This window comes from Loxodonta africana, chromosome 18, assembly GCF_030014295.1.
Source record: "Loxodonta africana isolate mLoxAfr1 chromosome 18, mLoxAfr1.hap2, whole genome shotgun sequence".
Taxonomy (NCBI): Eukaryota; Metazoa; Chordata; class Mammalia; order Proboscidea; family Elephantidae; genus Loxodonta; species Loxodonta africana.
The window spans coordinates 1,978,496-2,002,526 of NC_087359.1; the positions used below are offsets into that span (position 1 = coordinate 1,978,496).

Sequence of the window (24,031 nt, forward strand, 5' to 3'; positions counted from 1 at the left end):
TGAAACTGGATCTCACGGACTCCTTTCTCTGTGGTCTAGTAGGAGAGACAAATAGATCTAGACAGAAAGCTGTAGGGAACCCAGGAAAAGGAGATTAGAAAGCCTGGCTTAGGAGATACAGAGTTTGCTACAATGCATCCTTCTTTGACACCAATTAGTTCACGCACTTAGTGCACAGGGTAATGGTGTAAACCTAGAGTAAGCTGTGGTCGTTCACAACACGTGTGCATGTTTGAAGTGACCAGGAAGGAACAAGCACACTCATATTAAAGAGACACCCTTAGCAACTTAGGAAGACTGGAAGCAAAAAGGTGAAGATACAGAGCACCTTCCTAGAGGCAACCAGAGGCTGGTATAGTGGCTTTAAGTTACTTGGGAAACTGTGAATGTACAGAAGGAACTACTAAAGCATTTTCCCGGAATTAAAACAGCAGACTGCTGAAGAAGGCTTTTAAATTTTGATAAAAATTATATCCATACAAAGTAATTTGTCTTCCAGGGCCTAAGTCTTGAACGAGGAAGCCAAGCGCCCTGGATTTACTGCTGTAAACTGACTCACTGTGGTACTAGGTGAAACCCCAGGAAAGATTTAACTGTTTTTAGAAATTTTATTAGGCTGGTTGTTCTTGCTGGTGCGCTGCTTACAGTCTCATAGGTTTTCAGTGATATGCCCCAACCCTGTTTTTCCCACAAGCCCTGCTGTTTTGCAAAGCATGTTTTCAGAAGTAGAAAACCCCAACATTTCACTTCTCGGACCCCTGGATGGATCCTGGGGGACGCCAGTGCCCCAGACCACATCTGAAAAATGGCTGCCATAAACAAACAATTACAAAATAATATGTCTAGAAGCATGGTAGAGTTATATAAGGGTGTTATGGGGCACCTAACCCAGGCTACTGTTGAAAGAGGGGGGAGATGGAGAGACTGGAGGATTTTCTCAGAGAAATTGAAAACTTGTTAAGCACAGAGGGCTGGGGCGAAAGGTTCGAGGATGCAGAAACAGGTGTGCAAAGACAAGGAGGCCAGAGGCAATAAGCACAATCGAGGCACTGCAAATAGCACAGCAGAGGTGAAATACGATGACAGGAAGTGGTATGTGTGAGGCTAGAGAGAGAAAGGAGCCAGAGAGGCTTGCATGCCATACCGAGTAAGTTTGGAATTTTTCCTGCAGCTAGTGGGAGGCAATGATGATTTTTAGGCAATCAGAGGGATACTACATGACATTTTCAAATAGGATAGTAAGGAAACACCAAAACTATGGAAGAATTACAATTCATTACTTGATCTACAGGAGACAATGTTTACAAGGTCCTAACAGTGGGGGGAAAAAAAAGTTGATTTCATTTAAATAGTTATTTAAGCACATCGGGATGATGATCAAAAAGAGGTAAGGGGGGCACGCAGGCTACAACTTCATCTGTAATAACAAAGTAAATGCTGTCTAAAGTTAATGAATTAAGAAAGAGCAGTAGAAGCATTTTATTTATCAACGTGAAGGGAACTAACTTATAAAACAGCTAAGTTACCTCTGGAGTGTGGGCTGGGGATGGAAACTGGTAAGGCCAGGGACTTGCTATGCTCTGACTTGAAGGGCTGTGGTACCACTTGACTTTCTACACTGTGTACATGTATTTGAACAAAACTGAAAGGTAAAGGTAAAAATAAAGGCGACATGTATATAGACTGAATTAAGCACAATAAAACAGAAAATAATTCCCTAAGGAATAACAATACACATAAACAAGATAGAGTAGAAAAATCGAGGAACAAAAAAGAGATCATACCATATACAATAAATTACACTACGGAAGAGTTCCAAATATGTCTTTTTACCGTAGACATTGTTCCTTAAATTGAGTGGAAAGAGAATTATATTACATTTTTATAATATTCATGCATGTGATTACAAAAGTAATGTTCATTTGTAGAATATTTGGGAAAAATAAATAAAAATTATTCATAATGCTAGAGCCATTCTTATTATTTCTTTTCTAAGCATCTAAACGTTTGTTTTGTTTTTGTTTTTTTAAACACAATATTGGTGTTATACAGTGTATACTGTTTGGACTTTTTCACTTTAATGTATCTTATGCATTTTCTCCAGCCATCAAACATTCTTCCAAAATCCAGAAGCCTGATACTCCACACATGAGTGCACCAGGGCACGACCAGACCCGGCTGCTGCACAACAGGACTGTGAAGTGATCACAATCAATGCACATTTGGGGAGCTTGCGATTTAAGGTCTACAAATTCTGCAGTGAATAATATGCTAATTAAACAATAAACCACTAACTTAAAATATTTCACATCATTTTTAATGAAAGTAAATAGTCTTAAAAACTGAACACAGCTTTAGATCATGAACGTATTGTTCGTTAATTCTGAGATAATTCCATCTCAATCATGGAAAACAAATACAAGTCAGGAGACCAAACTCTGGCCTTTGTCCCAGTGATAACTTAGCTGTACGGCTCTGGGCAACTCTCCAGAACTTCCATCCTCACCTGTGCAATGAAGAGGCTAAACTGTATGATGCCTAAGGCTCCCCAGAGCCCTCATTCCCTGCTCCCGTAGCATCGGAGGAGCCTGCATTTGCATAAAGCCCCGTGCATCACCAGACAGGGCTGGCCCGCTCCAGCACGCTGTTACACTGACCACAACTTTCACTGCCCGCTCCCGCCATTTTCTCTGCAATGCAAAAGAAACAACTTTAGTGGTGTTCAAGTCCTGCATTAAACAATGAAAGCACAATAGGAATCTGAGGTAAAGTTGAAAAGGTAAAGGCAGCAAAAGAGACAGTGGCAGAATAAAGGACCGAACAGCTTAAGCAATCATGTCTGTTTGGGACACAGTCATCATATTATCCCTACAATCCAATTTCACTCTTTGGCAGCATCTTGTCTCTAAGGGTGTGTGTGTGTGCATGCATGCGTGTGTGTGTGTGCTGGGGTAGTTGTGGGGACAAGGGGTAAAGAAAAAAACAAAAGGCACATTCACATATGCACACCTGAAATATCTGTGAAGTGTTCCAAAAGTTGTTTGCTGTTCTTTCAAAATTTAGGTTTGGAGCTTAAATATCTTTGGTTTTGGGAAAGAAACTCAGTATTACAGGAATTTTTAGGCAGATTAGGGATGTGTTATGGAAAGTGAAAAACTGACTAGTCAAAGGAGGTGGGGAGCAAACAGATCACAGACAGATGTCACAGAGTGGGAGGAGAATAAACAAATTCTGACTCACTTTCTTTCCCTTCTAGCAACCAGTGGCTAGCGGCCAATTATTCCTTGCTGCTCCTTTCTCTGTAGCGCTGAGGACAAAGATCACTATGCTTTTAACGGGAGGGAGGTAAATGGGGCTAGTCATCCTAATGGCAGCACACTACTTCACTGAGGGCATGAGGAAAGGAACATTTCTCATGCTTTCAAAGGTCTTTTGATGGGAGTCATGGACCAAGGTTGTTCTGAGCATAGCACAACTACACAAGGAAAATATTTTTCTCAATGATGGGACCGATAAATACACAGCATGAAATATAAATACAGAACTACAAAAGCAGGGCAGGGCAGGAAAGGAAAGGACAGGACGGGACATGGCAAAGGCAAGGCAAGGCAAGGCTAAGCTCCCCTCACTGGATGTAGCTCCATGAAAGGAGAGATTTTTGTCAATTTTGTTCACTGTTGCATACCCAAAAGCAAGAACAGTGGCTGGCACATAGAAGGTGCTTAACATATACTTGAGGCATGGATGAATAAACCATACAGTAGGGAGATTTCAGTAATTAAAAATATTCTCATGTAAAACTAACCACATCAGTGAGTGGTAAGCCTCAAATTTTTTAGGTATTCTCATCTTGCACAGTTAACAAGATAGTTAACTTTAAATGAATTATTAAAAGGTTCACTACTCACTTTTGAAAAGTTTCCAAGAATAATGTTGTTGTTAGGTGCCCTGGAGTCCAATCTGACTCATAGCAACCCTATATACACTGCCTGGTCTTCAGCCGTCATCACAGTCGTTGCTATGTTTGCACTCTTTGTTGCAGCCATTGTGTCATTCCATCTCATTGAGGGTCCTCTTCTTTTTGTGGACCCTCTATTTTACCAAGCATGATGTCCTCTCCCAGGGACTGGTCCCTCCTGATAATATGTCCAAAGTACATGAGATGAAGTCTCACCATCCTCATTATCAAGGAGCATTCTGGCTTTGCTTCTTCCAAGACAGATTTGTTTGTTCTCTGGCAGCCCATGGTATATTCAATATGCTTTGCCAACACCATAATTTCTAGGGGTCAATTCTTCCATCTTCCTTATTCATTGCCTAGTTTTCGCATGCATATGAATATGGCTTGGGTTAATCCTCAAGGTGACATCTTCACTTTTTAACACTTGAAAGAGGTCTTTTGCAGCAGATTTGCCCAAAGCAGTAAGTCCTTTGGTTTCTTGACTGCTGCTTCCATGGGTATTGATTGTGGATCCAAGTAAAATGAAATCCTTGACAACTTCAATCTTTCCTCCATTTATCAAGATGTTGCTTACTGGTCCAGTTGTCAAGATTTTTGTTTTCTTTATGTTGACATGTAATCCATACTGAAGACTGTGTAGTCTTTGATCCTCATCAGAAGTGCTTCAAGTCCTCTTCACGTTCACCAAGCAAGGTTGTGTCATCTGTATAACACAGATTATTAGAGTCTTCCTCCAATCCTGATGCCATGTTCTTCTTCATATAGTCCAGCTTCTCGGATTATTTTCTCAGCATACAGATTGAATAAGTATGGTGAAAGGACACAACCCTGATGCACACCTTTCCTGACTTTAAACCACACAGTATCCCCTTGTTGTATTCTAACAACTGCCACTTGGTCTATGTACAGGTTCCTCACAAGCACAATTAAGTGTTCTGGAATTCCCATTCTTCACAATGTTATCCATAATTGTTATGATCCGCAGTCGAATGCCTTTGCATAGTCAATAAAACCCAGGTAAACATGTTTCTGGTACTCTCTGCTTTCAGCCAAGATTCATATGACATCAGAAATGACATCCTCTGTTCCATGTCCTCTTCTAAATCCAGCTTGCATTTCTAGCAGTTCCCTGTCAATGGACTGCTGTGACTATTCTTGAATGTAATGTAATTTTACTTGCATTGATATTAACGATATCGTTTGATAATTTCTGTGTTCTGTTGGATCCCCTTTCTTTGGAATGGGCACAAATGTGGATCTCCTCCAGTTGGTTGGCTAAGTAGTTGTCTTCCAAATTTCTTGGCATAGATAAGGGAGTGCTTCCTGTATTGCAACCATTTGTTGAAACATCTCAATTGGTATTCTGTCAATGCCTTCAGTGCAGCTTGGACTACTTCCTTCAGTGCCATCGGTTCTTGATCATATGCTACGTCCTGAAATGGTTGCATGTCAACTGATACTTTTTGGTACAAAGACTCTATATATGCCTTCCATCAAATAAAAATAAGAACTATTTATTTACTTACTTTTAACCAAACGATGCCAAATAAGTACAATTTCCTAAGTACCTACCATACAACAGGCACTGGGTTCTATGACTCACCATACACCTATGAAAAAAGTACTAATCTCATTTTACTGAGGCAGAGATCAACATTCAGAGACAACAGAAAAGAGTTCATGGCTCTTGAGTAGCTGATCCACATTCAAGCTATGAAACCCTCCTGACACAGAACAATTTGCACAGAGGTTCCTGACTTGTAATTCAGAAGTAAGCTTTCATTAACTCTTGAAAGGATATTCAATTCAGATCTTTTTCCCTCTTTCAACTTCCAATTTCCTCTTTTTTCACTCCCTTTTAGTATTCAGCTCCATAGGAAATGAAGGCTCCTAAGGAAAAATGGAGTAATGGAGAAAAAAGCATCCTGATGTCCTCATTTACTAGCTGCGCTGCCTCAGGTGAATTATTTAACCTGTAATCTTCAATTCCCTTATGTATAAAATGGGAATAATAACAACCATAAATACGTGAAGATTAAACAATATGCTGCATATAAGCTCCTAACATACAGATGCCCAATAAATGCCAGCTTTTCTTCAGTTCTATGACAGTAGGGCACACTCAAAACTTTCATTTTTAAGCACAAAAGACTGAAAAGGGAATTTACTACCTAGTGACCACCTTAAAAGAAAACTAAAGAGTGAAAATGTAAAGTCCTGAAGTTAGAAAAGGAAGAGCAAGTAACAGTATATATAGAAGAAAAGAGAAGTACACATGCACTCATATATAAAAAGATATAAGTTGATTAAAAAAGAAAAGTTAATGTGAAAAAAAGGACAGTGTCTTCTGCTGGGGAGCTCAGGCACCAATAAGATACCAAATCTCTCTCAGGTATGTTTTAAAGCTCCATCTCACTAGCTAACTTCTGCTCTTACTAATCTTTTTTTTGCTCTAGCAGAGTACTTGTTATATAACTTAGCAAAAATTAACTAGTATACTTTTCTCTTTCCATACATCTTTTCCATCAAGATTGTAATGTCACTAAACACAAAGATAATCCCTGTTAAGAAGATTCACAAATGGCTTATAAGTACCTGAAAAGATGCTCTATGTCATCAGTCATTCCAAACCCAAAAACCAAACTCATTCCCAAATTGATTCCGACTCATAACAACCCTACAGGACAGAGTAGAACTGCCCCTTAGGGTGTTGTCTTAGGCGGGGTTGTCTAGAGAAGCAAAACTAGTAAAGTGTATAAACATATAGAGAGGAAAAAAAAATACAGAGAGAGAGATTTATATCAAGGAAATGGCTCACGCAGTTGCAGAGGCCCAAATCCGTGGGTCAGGAAAGGGGCTTCTCCTGATTCACGTAGCCACAGGGGCCAGTGAAACCAAAATTAGCAGTCCGGACAGGAGGGCTGTTGCTCACAGACTGTGAAGATTGAAGAATCCCAAGATCAGCAGGCAAGACCACACGTAAACTGCTAGCTCGTCCCAAGAACCAGAGGTCAGATGCACAGGAGCCAGAAGCAGGATCCAGAAGAAGCAAAAGCCCCAGCAAGGAAAGAAGGAAAAGCTAGGCAGCAGAGGGGGAAGAGATGAGAGCAGAGTGAGGTGGTGAGCCACCACAAGCCCTGCCCCCCACTCAGTACTAACTCACAGCAGATCCCATCACAGGGGTGATCATGCAACAAATCTCAACAGGGAAACAATCACACCATTGTATGACTGCCAAAATACTTGAGAATCACAGCCCAACCAAGCTGACACACAATCCTAACCATCACAGGTTTCCAAGGCTACAAATCTTTATGGAAACAGACTACCACACCTTTCTCCCGTGGACCAGCTGGTGGGCTCGAACTGCTGACCTTTTGGCTATCAGCCAAGCACTTTAGCCACTGAGCCCCCAGCGCTCCTCTCAATAGTCATTACCCGCTGCCATTGAGTCGATTCCAACTCATACAGACCCTATAATCAAAACCACAATGAGATACCATTTCATACTCACTATGATAGCAACTATCAGAAAAATGGAAAATAACAAGTATTGGCTAGGATGTAGAGAAACTGGAATCCTCATACACTGCTGGCAGGAACATAAAATGATGCAGCTGCTGTGGAAAACAGTCTGGTGGCTCCTAAAAACCTAAACACAGAATTACTATGTGTCCCTGCAATTCGACTCCTAGGTATATACCCAAAAGAACTGAAAGCAGGTACTCAAACACATATTTGCACACTACTGTTCACTGTGGCACAATTCACAGTAGTCAAAAGGTAGAAACCACCTAAGTATTCATCAACAAATGAATGGATAAAGAAAATGTGGTATATATGTACAAAAGAATATTATTCAGCCATTAAGGTGGAATGAAATCCTGATACATTCGAAGACAGGGATGAAAACTAAAAACATATTGAGTGAGATATGTCAGACACAAAAGGACAAACATTGTATGATCCCACTTACATGAAATATTTAGAGGAGGTAAAAGTTTATTAGTGGTTACCAGCAGTTGGGGGGAGGGAAAGATGAGGAGCTATTGGTGAAGTGGTACTTAGTTTCCATTTGGGGTGATGGAAATAATCGTAATGGCTGCACGACATGGTTAATGTAATTAGTTATCACTGCATTGTATATTTAAAAATGGTTAAAATGGCAAAAAGATTTATACAACCCTCATAAAGTTTTAGTAAGCATTTAATAAAAAAAAAAACTGCTGACTAAACATAAAACACTGTGACAGTAAGTTCTATCTTTCCACTTTGAGAAGTCCTTTCAAATTTTAATGTATCTAATGGCTACAGCAAAGTGAAGGTGTATTTTTTCCTCTATATGCCCTTGGAACTCTGGAAACTTCATTTGATCACACAATTAATAAGCCACTGTTTCAAAATAATTCGAGATTGTCTCTACCCCACTCCTCCAATTCAATGCTACAAATAAATTTATAGCAACAAAAGTTTTCTTGGAAACATCTGTATTATACATTTTCATATGTGGCATGTTTTTAACATGCCTGAATTCACAGAAAGGAGCCCTCGTAGCGCAGTCGTTAAGCACTCGGCTGCTAACCAAAAGGTCAGTGGTTTGAACCCACCAGCCGCTCTACAGGAGAAAGATGTGGCGGTCTGCTACAGTAAAGAAAGCCTTGGAAACCCTGTGGAGCCCTTCTGCTCCGTCCTAGAGGACCACTGTGAGAACTGACTAGACAGCAACAATGTATTCACAGAAGCAGCCTTTTCATCTACACTCTCAACTCCTTCATTCCAATGTTACTTTCTATGCCTTTTCTTCTACCTTCCTCCTCATTCTTTAAATTTTCCTGTTCTCCCTGCCTGAGCCAGTGATGAACAAAGTGAACACAAAGATGGGAAAACAGCAGGTAGCAGCACTACTGGAATTTAAGGCATAGGATATTAGGTGACAAAGCAATACAAAACTTTAAAGGGCGTGATATGAGATAGTTAAACCTGAATTTTTTTTTTCAAAGTTACAGGATTTCAAGTACCTCAAGAAAGTCTTTCCCCTTCTCCCTTTTACTCAGAGACCTGGATAAATGGCCTCTTCAAACCGTAACTGCTGTACAGTGTAAGCACTGTGTTCCTAAGCACAATAATGTGTATACTACCTCACCCTCAGTATGCAAAGGTCTTTGAGCTGAAAAATTATCAATTCTACATCAACAATCTCAGATTTCAGTCCAATTTTTTAAGAAATAAAAAGAGTGCTATACTAACTATTCTTAGTGCTCTTTATTTTTTAAGAATATCCTTATAAGGAGCTGTAGCACTGAGGGAAAAGGGCTTCGAACAAAATAGTTGTTTACCTGCTCTAATTCAGGAAAATTCTGAACCAAAAAATTGAAACGACAGCTAGCTTTTTAGTTTCAATTTGTTGAACCTATGAGAAAGCGTAGGATGAAAGCATACGTATTTTCAGCTCCTCTGGCTTAGGCTTTAAAAGTAAGGCTTATTTTATTTGAAGAGGTATAAATTCACAAATATTCAAATAGAAATGTAAGAATATACGATTTGGGGCCTACTAATAATCACTTCAGGTGAACTGTATGTGTTCCCTTCCTCCAGTATGTCATAAAATAAACCAAGAGTGAGCTTACATCAAAGTTCCTCTATCCAAATATCATGTACAGGGAATACAAAGGCTGGCCTTGACACACTATGACTTCCAGCAAGTCATTATGTTTCTGGCTTTACTTTTTTTCACATGCAAAACAAGGACACAACTGATCTTGATGGCTCCTTTAAGAACTTTCAAAAGGTATAACCTTATTTACCACACAAAGGTGGAGAATTTATAAACAGGTTAACTACAAGGTTTATCTGTCTCATAAAATGCTATCTTTCAAAAGTTCAAGATGATCATTTTATCTGCAGATGGACACTGGTAAAAGCTGCGTAGAACAAAGTATCCACTTATCTATCATTCTTAATTTTGCAAAGTGCTTCAACATCAACTCATAATTTCTCAATTTTCCTTGGAATAAGAAGCAGGACAGGAAGCATAACCTGCACTGCACAAATGAGGAAAACGACCTCCCATATAATACCAGGAGAGTCCTGTCTTACTCACAGATCTTATGTCAGGTACTAGTAACATTTACCTTATAAATAAGAAAACACGACATAGAAAAGTGGTTCTGAGACCCTTTAGAAAGTCACATTAAAAAAGAAAATAACTCATTAATACTACAGTTTCTTTCCCTTCTTGGGGAAAATAATTATAACCTCATTTTTGTTAAGGAACTAGAGAAATTTTAAGAGATTTCTAAAACAGTCATCATAAGACGTAATACTACAGGCTCCAAAGTAAGTGATAAGCGGGTCACCTTAAATTTAATGATTAATTTGTCAATAATGGTTCCCTGAATAAATAAAACTCATTTAGAGAACATGTCCAAACTGAACAACCAAAATGTTTGTGAAAGCCTTTTAAACTACAGCTCAGCACCTCCTCGCATACTGCATGTCATGGATTGAAGCGTGTCCCCCAAAAATGTCTGTCAACTTAGCTGGGCCATGATTCTCAGTACTATGTGACTATCCGCCATTTTGTGACTTTCTTATCTGTTGTAAATCCTATCACTTTGATGAAATGAAATGGATTAATGGCAGTTATATTGATGAAATATATAACATTGGATAGTGTCTTAAGCCAATTTCTTTGAGATATAAAAGACAGAAGTGAGCAGAGACAGGGGAACCTCATACCACCAAGAGAGCAGCACTGCGAACAGAGCACATCCTTCGGACCTGGGGTTCCTGTGCTGAGATGCTCCCAGACCAAGGGAAGACTGATGACAGGGACCTTCCTCCAGAGCCAACAGAGAAAGAAAGTCTTCCCTTGGAGCTGGACCTTGATTTTGGACTTCTAGTCTACTGCACTGTGAGAGAATAAACTTCTCTTTATTAAAGCCATCCGGTTGTGGTATTTCTGTTATAGCAGCACTAGATGACTGAGACAGTATTTGGTACCAAGGGTGGGGTGCTGCTCTAACAGATACCTAAAATGTGGAAGCAGTTTTGAAACTGTAGATGGATAGAGATCCAGCAGCAGCAGAGAATCGACAGCAGCAGAACCAGGGGACCAGTGCCAGACAGCACTGCAGCTGACCCACAGAGACAGAGAGCTGAGTGCTTGCGTGCAGCAGGTTTCCTGACGGAGCAGGGTGCCCCCAGGCACTTATTGGTGGAGCTACAGAGCCTCGGAACATGTGCCTCAGCAGGGCAGATGCAGGCGTGAGATCCAAGGAACCGAGAGCCCAAGGAACCAGGAAGCAGAAGCTGATGAGACAAGGAACACATGAAGCCGAGCTACCTCAGTCTCAAAGGTATGGCCTGGACCTGTGGGGTTTCAAAGGGTGGAGCCACGGCCTCTGATGTTTCCAAGGGGAGTTGCCACTCAGATGGACTAGGAGAATGATAGCCTAAAGCCAAAGGAGCAGAGCTGCCGTCCCAGTGGGCCTGGAAGGCGGAGCTGAAGCCCAGGACCGAGGGGCCTCCACTCAGAATCTACAGAGTGCGGCCAATACCTAGAGTCTGAAGGGGAGGGCTACTGTGCAAATAGTCTCAGAGAACAGAGGATTATTTTCAAAGCCTTGAGGGCTAATGTAATGTGTTCTGCTGACTTGTTTGGTGCCTGTTATGCCTTCTTTCCCTCAAATTTCTCCCATTTCTAATGGAAATGTCTAGCTTGTGCCTGTTGTCACTGTACTTTAGAAATAGATAATTCGTTAGATTACACAGATGAGGAAGAATTTTTGGATTTTGGACTTGGAGTTGATTTAAGACTTTTGCTATAATCTGACGGGATAAATACGTTTTATATGTGGCAAGGACATGAATTTTGGGGGGCCAAAGGGTAGAATGTCATGGGTTGAACTGTGTCGCCAAAAATACCTGTCAACTTAGCTGGGCCATGATTCTCAGTATTGTATGATTGTCCACCATTTTATGTGACTGTCCACCATTTTGTATGTTTTTCCTATATGTTGTAAATCCTATCACTATGATGAAATAAAATGGATTAGTGGCAGTTATACTAACTGCCAATCTCTTTGAGACATAAAAGAGAAAAGCAAGCAGAGAGACAAAGGAACTTCATACCACCAAGAAAGCCGCACCAGGAGCAGAGCGTGTCCTTTGGACCTGACGTTCCTGTGCTCAGATGCTCCAAGACCACGGGAAGACTGATGATAAGGACCCTCCTTCAGAACTAACAGAGAGAAAAAGCGTTCCCTTGGAGCTGGCGCCCTGAGTTCAGACTTCTAGTCTACTGGACTGTGAGAGAATAATTTCTCTTTGTTAAAGCCATCCAGTTGTGGTATTTCTGTTATAACAGCACTAGATGACTAAGACGCTGCATTTAACAACTTCCACATCATTTGTTCAACAAGTTGTATACCACATATAACCTCTAATGAGAGAATTTAGAAGGATGGTTTTAGTTCTGAGACAGTCTTTGGCAAACCGTAAAACAAACAGTAGTCTCTTAAACAGTAAGTATTTTCTCAGAAAAAAATGCTGAAAAATTACTTTTAATTTGGTTGAAATGAATTAACAGAACTAAAGACCTTTAGCAACATAATGAATTATTTCACACTAATTAAACAAGTATGCAAAATACAAGTAGTTCTGTGTGAGAGTTTGACTTGATTTGTAAACTTTCACTTAAACCACAATAAATATTTAGAAAAAAAAAAAAAACTGCCCCATAGGGTTTCCAAGGAGCTCCTGGTGGATTCAAATTGCCAATCTTTTGGTTAGCAGCTATAGCTCTTAACCACCACACCACCAGGGTTTCCACTTTTATAATAGTATATTTAAAAGCACTAAATTTGCTCTCAACAAAAAGTTACTCAAAACAATAAATAATTACCTTACATTTGCATGTTTCAATTTTTAAGTGCTCCGCACAAAAAGATTTCATTTGATGATTTTCTCGTTCAATAAACAAGAACTGATCTGCTATTTATACCTCAGGAACTATAACAAACATTGAAGACGATACTGAAGAAGCTAAATTCAATTTAAATAGCTTTCTAATGAGCAAGAATCCCGGAAATGATCATTTCACATCATCAATAAGGAATTTGAGCCCCAACAACTACCTTGTCCAAGATCACACAAGTTAGAAAGGGAAAGAGTCAGGTAAGTCATTGTATAATATTCTGAGACAAGAGAAATCTATTTAAGCATTAAAACATACTCAAAACATATTTAAAAAAAAATCTATTTAAGCATAAAAACATAAGGCCAAAAACACATAATGTGTTCCTTTGTTCAGATTTCTTAAAACTAATTGACCATAATGCTTCTTTAGGAATTTATTTTATTTACTTTCAATGTTTCAGTTACTGACAGTAACTATTATAAGTGAAACATGACTTGTGCCAGACTGTCAAAAATTGAAAACAAAAAAGACAAAAAATAAACTATTGCAGAATATATAATAATAAAAGTCCAAGGGCTAAAATTATCTGAAGTGTTTTTCTGCTTGACTATTTTATTTCTCTAAGAAGCTATTCACTCTTACCACAGTAAAAGTTCACAATTATTTTCAACCTTCAGACTTTTTTTTTTTTTTCCAGTTTCTCTGGAAAAAAAAAAAAAAAAAAGATCAAGGTATCCACAGGACTGCACTCTTTTCTGGAGGCTCTCGGGAAGAATTCATTTCATTGCCTTTTCCAGATTCTACTCAATGGCACTGGGTTTTTTTTTTTGTAGTGGTATGCTTTCTGCTTTCTTTGGTTTGTGGCTCCTTCCTCCATCTTCAAAGTCAGAAATGTTTGGCCAAGTCTTTCTCACATTGCCATCTCTCTGGTTCTGTCTTCTGCCTCCCTCTTCCACTTTTAAGGATCCTTATTACACTGGTTCCACCAAATAATCCAGGATAATCCTCCCATTTTAAAGCCAGCTAATAACCTTATATTCCACATGCAACTGTAATCCCCGTTTGCCATTTAAGGTAACACAGTCACAGGTTCCAGGGATTAGAACATGGATATCTTCGGGAGCCATTTACCACTCATACTACCCAAGCCTTATTTGCCCCCTACTCTCCAGAGGAAGGCTGATCTGAAGAGAATCAAACACAATCCATGATAAATATGTACACTTGCAGCCAAAATCCACCCCCACATCCACCATTTTACATTCAGGATACAGGAGAGAAAACAAGAGATCACAAGGAAGATCACTGGAGAGAGAGAAGCTCTTATTATTCCTTGATATAACTTAGTTCATTTTCTCTTACAAATAATGCTCTAAAGAATGGTCATGTCCAGAGCAAGACGGTGGTGTAAGCAGCTCCATGCTCCTGTCACCCACTCCCACAAAAATACCAAAAACACAAGCAGAAACTGGTAGAACCAACTTTGTCAAAACTCTGGAAGCCAGTCAAAGATTTATAGCAACTCAGTGGACAGTGAATCAAGAAAAAGGCAACTTCACAACAGTAGAAAAAGCTTTGGTTTTTTACTGGCCTGTATGCCATCCCCTCCCTGGCTCAATGTGGCCACCTTAAAGCTGCAGCACCCTGCACTCCCAGGGGCAGAAACTACTATACCTGGTCTCTAACTCTGGAGGAAGCAGAGAAGACTTTATTTGAAAATTACTGGGTGTGTGTCTGTTTTAACTGGTCTAGGAGCTACCTGAAGGGCTGATACGAGGCACTCATCTCTGTCTGACCTATTTCAGAGATCCTGCAGGGCAAGAAAATAACAGGCAAAGCCCCAAAACTGTAACAGCACAGGGCTAAAGAATGCAACCAAGGCATACAATAGATGTCTAAGGAATAGAAAGAGAAGACAGGGAGAGAGTTCCTTTGGGATTTTAGGCATTTGAAAGCACCCATGTATACAGGGGAACTTAGAAAGTGACATGCATGCCCAGTGCAAGATGGTGATTCATAAAATATCTGAGAAGACCCTACATTTTCACCTAGGCTGATTCACCTGCGGCTGATTCCTAGGCTCAGACCAAGCCTGGCTAAGCGCTATAGAGTGCTCCAACACAGGGCCAATATGCAAAGACTGGAGGGCGATTTTTTATTTGTTTCTTTGCTTTTCTGTGATTTTACCTCTGACATTCAAGGAAATATCTGTCAAAATACAAGATGACCACGAACTAAGGAACAGAAACTCCAGTGTCAACACACACCCAAGAAGGCAGTCTTTGCAAAAATACTTACGTGAAGTCACTAAACAAAGAGACAAGGAAATCTTCAACAATTAGAAAATCCTGGGAAAGGAGGAGACTCTGACTTCTACAGTTACTACATTATAATCTTCAAATGTCTGTTTTTCAACCAAAAAATCACAAGGCATACAAACAAACAATATAGGATCGCTCATTCAAAAAGAATAAAATAAGGTAACAAAAACTGTCCCAGTGGAAGCCCAAATAATGGACTTTCTAGACAAGGACTTTAAAACAACAGTATAAATATGTTCAAAAACTAAAGGAAATCAGGAAAACAATATTGGAATGAAATGAGAATTAAGAACAAAGAGAAACTGTAAAGAGGAAGTGAACAGAAATAATGGAGCTTAAAAGTAAAGTAACTGAAATGAAAAATTCACAGGAGGTGTTCAACAGTACATTTGAGCAGGTAAAAGAAATAATCATCAAATGAGAAGATAGAACAACTGAAAATTTTCAAGTCTAAGGAGCAAAAGGAAAAAGAATGGAAAAACGCGTACAGAGCCTAAGGGACTTGTGGGCCATCATCAAGTGGACTAACACACATGTAACAGGAGTCTTAGAAGTAGCAGAAAGAATGGGGAGAAAGACTATCTGAAGAAATAATGGCAGAAAACTTCACAAACCGGATGAAAGACATGAGTCTACATATCCAAGAAACTCAAGGGACTCCAAGTTGTGCAAACCCAAGGAGGCCCATACCAGTTAATTATAGTTAAACTGCTGAAAACCAAAGATAAGGAGAAAATCTTGAAAGCAGCAAGAGAGAAGTGAACCTGGAGGCGGGGCCAAGACGGCAGACTAGGTGGACGCTACCGCGGATCCCTCTTGCAACAAAGACTTGGAAAAACAAGTGAATCGATCACATACATAACAATCTACGAACTCTGCACAACAAACACAGACGTAGAGACGGAAAACGAACAAATACGGGCACACAGCGACCGTTTTCAGAACTAGGAGCCAGCGTACCAGGCAGGTGACCTTCGGAGCCCGATCTGTGGCAGAACCCGGGGGGCAGATGGCACAGACAAGGGGCCCAGCCCTACCCCCCCGAACCCATCCCGGGAGGGAGTCTAGCTGGTTGGCGCGGGCGGCGTAGCGGCGCAGCTGGAGGGAGAAGCACCCCCGAGGCAGTGACTGATCTTGGAGCGGGGAGAGCAGCGTCCCAGCCGGGGAGCCGTCCCGCCGGGATTTGGTGGGAAGCGGGAGAGGCGCGAGCAGGGGGATCAGCTATATTTCCCTAAAGCGACCCCGGGGTGGGGTCCACAAATTCGTGCGGGGGACGCCCATGCAGTTCGCGTGCGCGGCACGGTGCACCGGAGGCAGAAGTCCCTGGGAGGAAGTGACTGGTCTTGGAGCGGGGAAAGCAGCGTCCCAGCCAGGAAGCCGTCCCGCTGGGATTTGGGAGCGCGCGGGTGGGGAGTGAGCACGGGGTCCAATTATATTCCCCCGAATAGACCCCGGGGGCAGGCCCACCCATTCGTGCGGGAGACGCCCACCCTGTTCGCGCAAGCGGTGCGGTGCACCGGAGGGAGAAGTCCCCGGGAGGAAGTGACTGGTCTCGGAGCGGGGAGAGTAGCGTCCCAGCCAGAGAGCCGTCCCGCCCGGATTTTGGCGGACGGGGGCGGAGCATGAACGCGGGGATATGCTCTATATTCTGTGGTGCTACACTCCTAGCTCTCTGATCCCTCCCCCACCTTCCGCAGGCGGCTCCATTAACATCCGAATACCCTGAGCCAGAGGGAGAATTCAGATAAGGATCTGACTGCATTTTTTTATACCTGATTACCTGGAAAATCTAGTTTCCCAGTGGTGGCTCGGAGACAGCAGTCCTTATCAAACCACATAAAGAAACAGACCATGACACTTTCTCCAACCCCCCAAACAAAAGAATCAAAATCCTTCCCAAATGAAGATACGATCCTGGAATTTTCAGATACAGAATATAAAAAACTAATTTACAGAACGCTTAAAGATATCACAAATGAAATCAGGATAACTGCAGAAAAAGCCAAGGAACACACTGATAAAACTGTTCAAGAACTCAAAAAGATTATTCAAGAACATAGTGGAAAACTTAATAAGTTGCAAGAATCCATAGAGAGACAGCATGTAGAAATCCAAAAGATTAACAATAAAATTACAGAATTTGACAATGCAATAGAAAGTCAGAGGAGCAGACTCGAGCAATTAGAATGTAGACTGGGACTTCTGGAGGACCAGGGAATCAATACCAACATAGCTGAAAAAAAATCAGATAAAAGAATTAAAAAAAATGAAGAAACCCTAAGAATCATGTGGGACTCTATCAAGAAGGATAACTTGCGAGTGATTGGAGTCCCAGAACAGGGAGGGGGGACAGAAAACACAGAGAAAATAGTTGAAGAACTCCTGACACAAAACTTCCCTGACATCATGAAAGACAAAAGGATATCTATCCAAGATGCTCATCGAACCCCATTTAAGATTGATCCAAAAAGAAAAACACCAAGACACATTATCATCAAACTTGCCAAAACCAAAGACAAACAGAAAATTTTAAAAGCAGCCAGGGAGAAAAGAAAGGTTTCCTTCAAGGGAGAATCAATAAGTTCAGACTACTCAGCAGAAACCATGCAGGCAAGAAGGGAATGGGACGACGTATACAGAGGACTGAACGAGAAAAACTGCCAACCAAGGATCATATATCCAGGAAAACTCTCTCTGAAATATGAAGGAGAAATTAAGATATTTACAGATAAACACAAGTTTAGAGAATTTGCAAAAACTAAACCAAGACTGCAAGAAATGCTAAAGGAGATTGTTTGGCCTGATGACCAGTAATATCAGGTACCAGCACAACACAAGGTCACAAAACAGAACGTCCTGATATCAACGCAACTCAAACAGGAAAAGCACAAAAACAAACAAATTAAGATTAATTCTAAAAAATAAATAAATAAACAAAATAATACACATAACAGGAAATCATGGCAATCAATAGATAAATGATCACAATAATCAAAAAGAGGGACTAAATATAGGAGGCATTGAACTGCCAGATGGAGAGTGATACGAGGCGATATAGAACGATACAAGTTAGGTTTTTACTTAGAAAAATAGGGGTAAATAATAAGGTAACCACAAAAAGGAATATCAATTCCATAACTCAAGAAAAAAGCCAAGAAAAACGTAACGACTCGACAAACATAAAGTTAACCATTATGAAAATCAGGATCTCACAAGCTGCTAAGAAAAACATCTCAGCACAAAAAAGCATGTGGAAAAATGAAATGGCCAACAACACCCATGAAAAGGCATCAAAATGGCAGCACTAAAAACTTATTTATCTATAATTACGCTGAATGTAAATGGACTAAATGCACCAATCAAGAGACAGAGAGTCACGGACTGGATAAAGAAACACGATCCATCTATACGCTGCCTACAAGAGACACACCTTAGACTTAGAGACACAAACAAACTAAAACTCAAAGGATGGAAAAAAATATATCAAGCAAACAATAAGCAAAAAAGAAGAGGAGTAGCAATATTAATTTCTGACAAAATAGACTTTAGACTTAAATCCGCCACAAAGGATAAAGAAGGACACTACATAATGATAAAAGGGACAATTGATCAGGAAGACATAACCATATTAAATATTTACGCACCCAATGACAGGGCTGCAAGATACATAAATCAAATTTTAACAGAATTGAAAAGTGAGATAGACACCTCCATATTTATAGTAGGAGCCTTCAACACACCACTTTCAGAGAAGGACAGGACATCCAGTAAGAAGCTCAATAGAGACACGGAAGACCTACTTACAACAATCAACCAACTTGACCTCATTGACTTATACAGAACTCTCCACCCAACTGCTGCAAAATATACTTTCTTTTCTAGTGCACATGGAACATTCTCTAGAATAGACCACATATTAGGTCATAAAACAAATCTTTGCAGAATCCAAAACATTGAAATATTACAAAGCATCTTCTCAGACCACAAGGCAATGAAGCTAGAAATCAATAACAGAAAACTAGGGAAAAGAAATCAAATACTTGGAAAATGAACAATACCCTCCTGAAAAAAGACTGGGTTTTGGAAGACATCAAGGAGGGAATAAGGAAATTCTTAGAAAGCAATGAGAATGAAAATACTTCCTATCAAAACCTCTGGGACACAGCAAAAGCAGTGCTCAGAGGTCAATTTGTACCGATAAATGCACACATACAAAAAGAAGAAAGCCAAAATCAGAGCACTGTCCCGATAACTTGAACAAATAGAAAGTGAGCAACAAAAGAACCCATCAGGCACCAGAAGAAAACAAATAATAAAAATCAGAGCTGAACTAAATGAATTAGAGAACAGAAAAACAACTGAAAGAATTGACAAAGCCAAAAGCTGGTTCTTTGAAAAAATTAACAAAATTGATAAACCATTGGCTAGACTGACTAAAGAAAAACAGGAAAGGAAACAAATAACCCGAATAAGAAATGAGAAGGACCACATCACAACAGAACCAAATGAAATTAAAAGAATCATTTCAGATTACTACATAAAATTGTACTCTAACAAATTTGAAAACCTAGAAGAAATGGATAAATTCTTGGAAGAATACTACCTACCTAAACACATTCAGAAGTAGAACAACTAAATAGAACCATAACAAAAAAAGAGATTGAAATGGTAATCAAAAAACTTCCAGCAAAAAAAAGTCCTGGCCCAGACGGCTTCACTGCAGAGTTCTACCAAACCTTCAGAGAAGACTTAACACCATTACTACTGAAGGTATTTCAAAGCATAGAAAAAGACGGAATACTACCCAACTCATTCTATGAAGCTACCATGTCCCTGATACCAAAACCAGGTAAAGACATTACAAAAAAAGAAAATTTTAGACCTATATCCCTCATGAACATAGACGCAAAAATCCTCAACAAAATTCTAGCCAATAGAATCCAACAACACATCAAAAAAATAATTCACCCTGATCAAGTGGGATTTATACCAGGTATGCAAGGCTGGTTTAATATCAGAAAAACCATTAATGTAATCCATCACATAAATAAAACAAAAGATAAAAACCACATGATCTTATCAATTGATGCAGAAAAGGCATTTGACAAAGTTCAACACCCATTTATGATAAAAACTCTTACCAAAATAGGAATTGAAGGAAAATTCCTCAACATAATAAAGGGCATCTATGCAAAGCCAACAGCCAATATCACTCTAAATGGAGAGAACCTGAAAGCATTTCCCTTGAGAACGGGAACCAGACAAGGATGCCCTTTATCACCGCTCTTATTCAACATCGTACTTGAAGTCCTAGCCAGGGCAATTAGGCTAGACAAAGAAATAAAGGGTATCCAGATTGGTAAGGAGGAAGTAAAGCTATCACTATTTGCAAATGACATGATCGTATACATGAAAAACCCTAAGGAATCCTCCAGAAAACTACTGAAACTAATAGAAGAGTTTGGAAGAGTCTCAGGTTACAAAATAAACACACAAAAATCACTTGGATTCCTCTACATCAACGAAAAGAACACCGAAGAGGAAATAACCAAATCAATACCATTCACAGTAGCCCCCAAGAAGATAAAATACTTAGGAATAAATCTTACCGAGGATGTAAAAGACCTATACAAAGAAAACTATAAAACTCTGCTACAAGAAATTCAAAAGGACATACTTAAGTGGAAAAACATACCCTGCTCATGGATAGGAAGACTTAACATAGTAAAAATGTCTATTCTACCAAAAGCCATCTACACATATAACGCACTTGCAATCCAAATACCAATGGCATATTTTAAGGAGATAGAGAAACAAATCACCAATTTCATATGGAAGGGAAAGAAGCCCCGGATAAGCAAAGCATTACTGAAAAAGAAGAAGAAAGTGGGAGGCCTCACTCTACCTGATTTCAGAACCTATTATACAGCTACAGTAGTCAAAACAGCCTGGTACTGGTACAACAACAGGCACATAGACCAATGGAACAGAATTGAGAACCCAGATATAAATCCATCCATTTATGAGCAGCTGATATTTGAGAAAGGACCAGTGTCAGTCAATTGGGGAAATGATAGTCTTTTTAACAAATGGTGCTGGCATAACTGGATATCCATTTGCAAAAGAATGAAATAGGACCCATACCTCACACCATACACAAAAACTAACTCCAAGTGGATCAAAGACCTAAACATAAAGACTAAAACGATAAAGATCATGGAAGAAAAAATAGGGACAACCCTAGGAGCCCTAATACAGGGCATAAACAGAATATAAAACATTACCAAAAATGATGAAGAGAAACCAGATAACTGGGAGCTCCTAAAAATCAAACACCTATGCTCATCTAAAGACTTCACCAAAAGAGTAAAAAGACCACCTACAGACTGGGAAAGAATATTCAGCTATGACATCTCCGACCAGCGCCTGATCTCTAAAATCTACATGATTCTGTCAAAACTCAACCACAAAAAGACAAACAACCCAATCAAGAAGTGGGCAAAGGATATGAACACACATTTCACTAAAGAAGATATTCAGGCAGCCAACAGATACATGAGAAAATGCTCCCGATCATTAGCCATTAGAGAAATGCAAATTAAAACTATGATGAGATTCCATCTCACACCAACTAGACTGGCCTTAATCCAAAAAACACAAAATAAGAAATGTTGGAGAGGCTGCAGAGAGACTGGAACTCTCATACACTGCTGATGGGATTGTAAAATGGTACAACCACTTTGGAAATCCATCTGGCGTTATCTTAAACAGTTAGAAATAGAACTACCATACAACCCAGAAATCCCACTCCTCCGAATATACCCTAGAGATACAAGAGCCTTCACACAAACAGATATATGCACACCCATGTTTATTGCAGCTCTGTTTACAATAGCAAAAAGCTGGAAGCAACCAAGATGTCCGTCAACGGATGAATGGGTAAATAAATTGTGGTATATTCACACAATGGAATACTACGCATCGATAAAGAACAGTGACGAATCTCTGAAACATTTCATAACATGGAGGAATCTGGAAGGCATTATGCTGAGCGAAATGAGTCAGTTGCAAAAGGACAAATATTGTATAAGACCACTATTATAAGATCTTGAGAAATAGAAAAAACGGAGAACACATACTTTTGTGGTTACAAAGGGGGGAGGGAGGGAGGGAGGGAGGGAGAGGGCTTTTTATTGATCAATCTGTAGATAAGAACTGCTTTGGGTGAAGGGAAAGACAACACTCAATACAAGGAAGGTCAGCCTAATTGGACTGGACTAAAAGCAAAGAGGTTTCCGGGATAAAACGAAAGCTTCAAAGGTCAGCGGAGCAGGGGCTGGGGTCTGGGGAACTTGGTTTGAGGGGACTTCTAAGTCAATGGGCAAAATAATTCTATTATGAAAACATTCTGCATCCCACTTTAAAATGTGGCGCCTGGGGTCCTAAATGCCAACAAGCGGCCATCTAAGATACATCAGTTGGTCTCAACCCACCTGGAGCAAAGGCAAAGGAAGAACACCAAGGTCACACGACAACTAAGAACCCAAGAGACAGAAAGGGCCACATGAACCAGAGACCTACATTATCCTGAGACCAGAAGAACTGGTTGGTGCCCGGCCACAATCGATGTCTGCCCTGTCAGGGAGCACAACAGACAACTCCTGAGGGAGCAGGAGACCAATGGGATACAGACCCCAAATTCTCATGAAAAGACCATACCTAATGGTATGACTGCGACTAGAGGAATCCCAGAGACAACGCTCCCCAGAACTTCTGATGGCACAGGACAGGAACCATCCCCGAAGACAAATCATCAGGCATGAAAAGGACTGGTCAGTGGCGGGGAGAGAGATGCTGACGAAGAGTGAGCTAATTAAATCAGGTGGACACTGGAGAGTGTGTTGGCAACTCTTGACTGGTGGGGGGATGGGAAGATAGAGAGAGAGGGAAGATGGCAAAATTGGCACGGAACGAGAGACTGAAAGGGCTGACTCAATAGGGGGAGAGCAAGTGAGAGAAGGGAGTAAGATGTATGTAAACCTACATGTGACAGACTGGAATGGTAAATGTTCACTTGAAGCTTAATAAAAATTAATAATAAAAAAAAACTTATTCGACAATTCAAACAAATGAAATGTTTTTTAAAAATCAAAACCAAAAAGCCCATGACCCTTCCACCGAACTTAATAAAGTATTATATTGTTATTGTCGTTCAAAAAAAAAAAAAAGAGAGAAGTGAATCTAAGATGAAGCACAACTTGTCCTCAGAAACAATGGAGGCCAGAAGGTAATGGGATGACATGCTTTAGGTGCTGGAATTAAAAAAAAAAAAAATGTCAACCAAGAATTCTAGGTTTAGAAACACTGTCCGTCAAATATGAGGGCAAAATTAAGGCATTCCCAGATAAATGAAGCTGTGGAAGTTTACTACCATTAGGCCTGTCCTTCAAGAAATGCTAAAGGGAGTTCTTCAGGGTGAAATGAAACGACATTAGATGGTAATTCAAAGTCATATGAAGAAACAAAGATCTTTATAAACAAATAAATTTCATGGGCAAATATAAAAGTCACTTTTATTGCATTTTTGGTTTGTAACTTGTTATGCACTGCTGTGTTGCTAGTTGCCATTGAGCTGATTCAGACTCGTGGCAAGCCCATGCGTGCAGAGTAGAAATGCTCCACATGATTTTCAAGGTTGTGACCTTTCAGAAGCAGAGAGCCAGGCCTTACTTCCGAGGCACTTTTGGGTGGGTTCGAATTGCCAAACCTTCAGCTAGTAGTCGAGCACTTAATGGTTTGCCCACCAAGAGTCTCCTCATTAGGTACAAG

General features: G+C 40.1%; 1 protein-coding gene across 6 annotated transcripts in view; it reads right to left on the reverse strand.

The window, feature by feature from the left end:
- PCMTD1 (protein-L-isoaspartate (D-aspartate) O-methyltransferase domain containing 1) overlaps window positions 1–24,031 on the reverse strand; it is a 118,900-nt gene that overhangs the window by 59,334 nt on the left and 35,535 nt on the right. Inside the window, exon 2 of one of the 6 annotated variants that reach the window (XM_023538873.2) lies at window positions 2,507–2,690. The exons of the other annotated variants lie outside the window; for them this stretch is intronic. The gene's annotated coding sequence lies outside the window, so the exon portion shown is untranslated. The remainder of the gene's footprint in view (window positions 1–2,506; window positions 2,691–24,031) is intronic. 6 annotated transcript variants of the gene reach the window in all.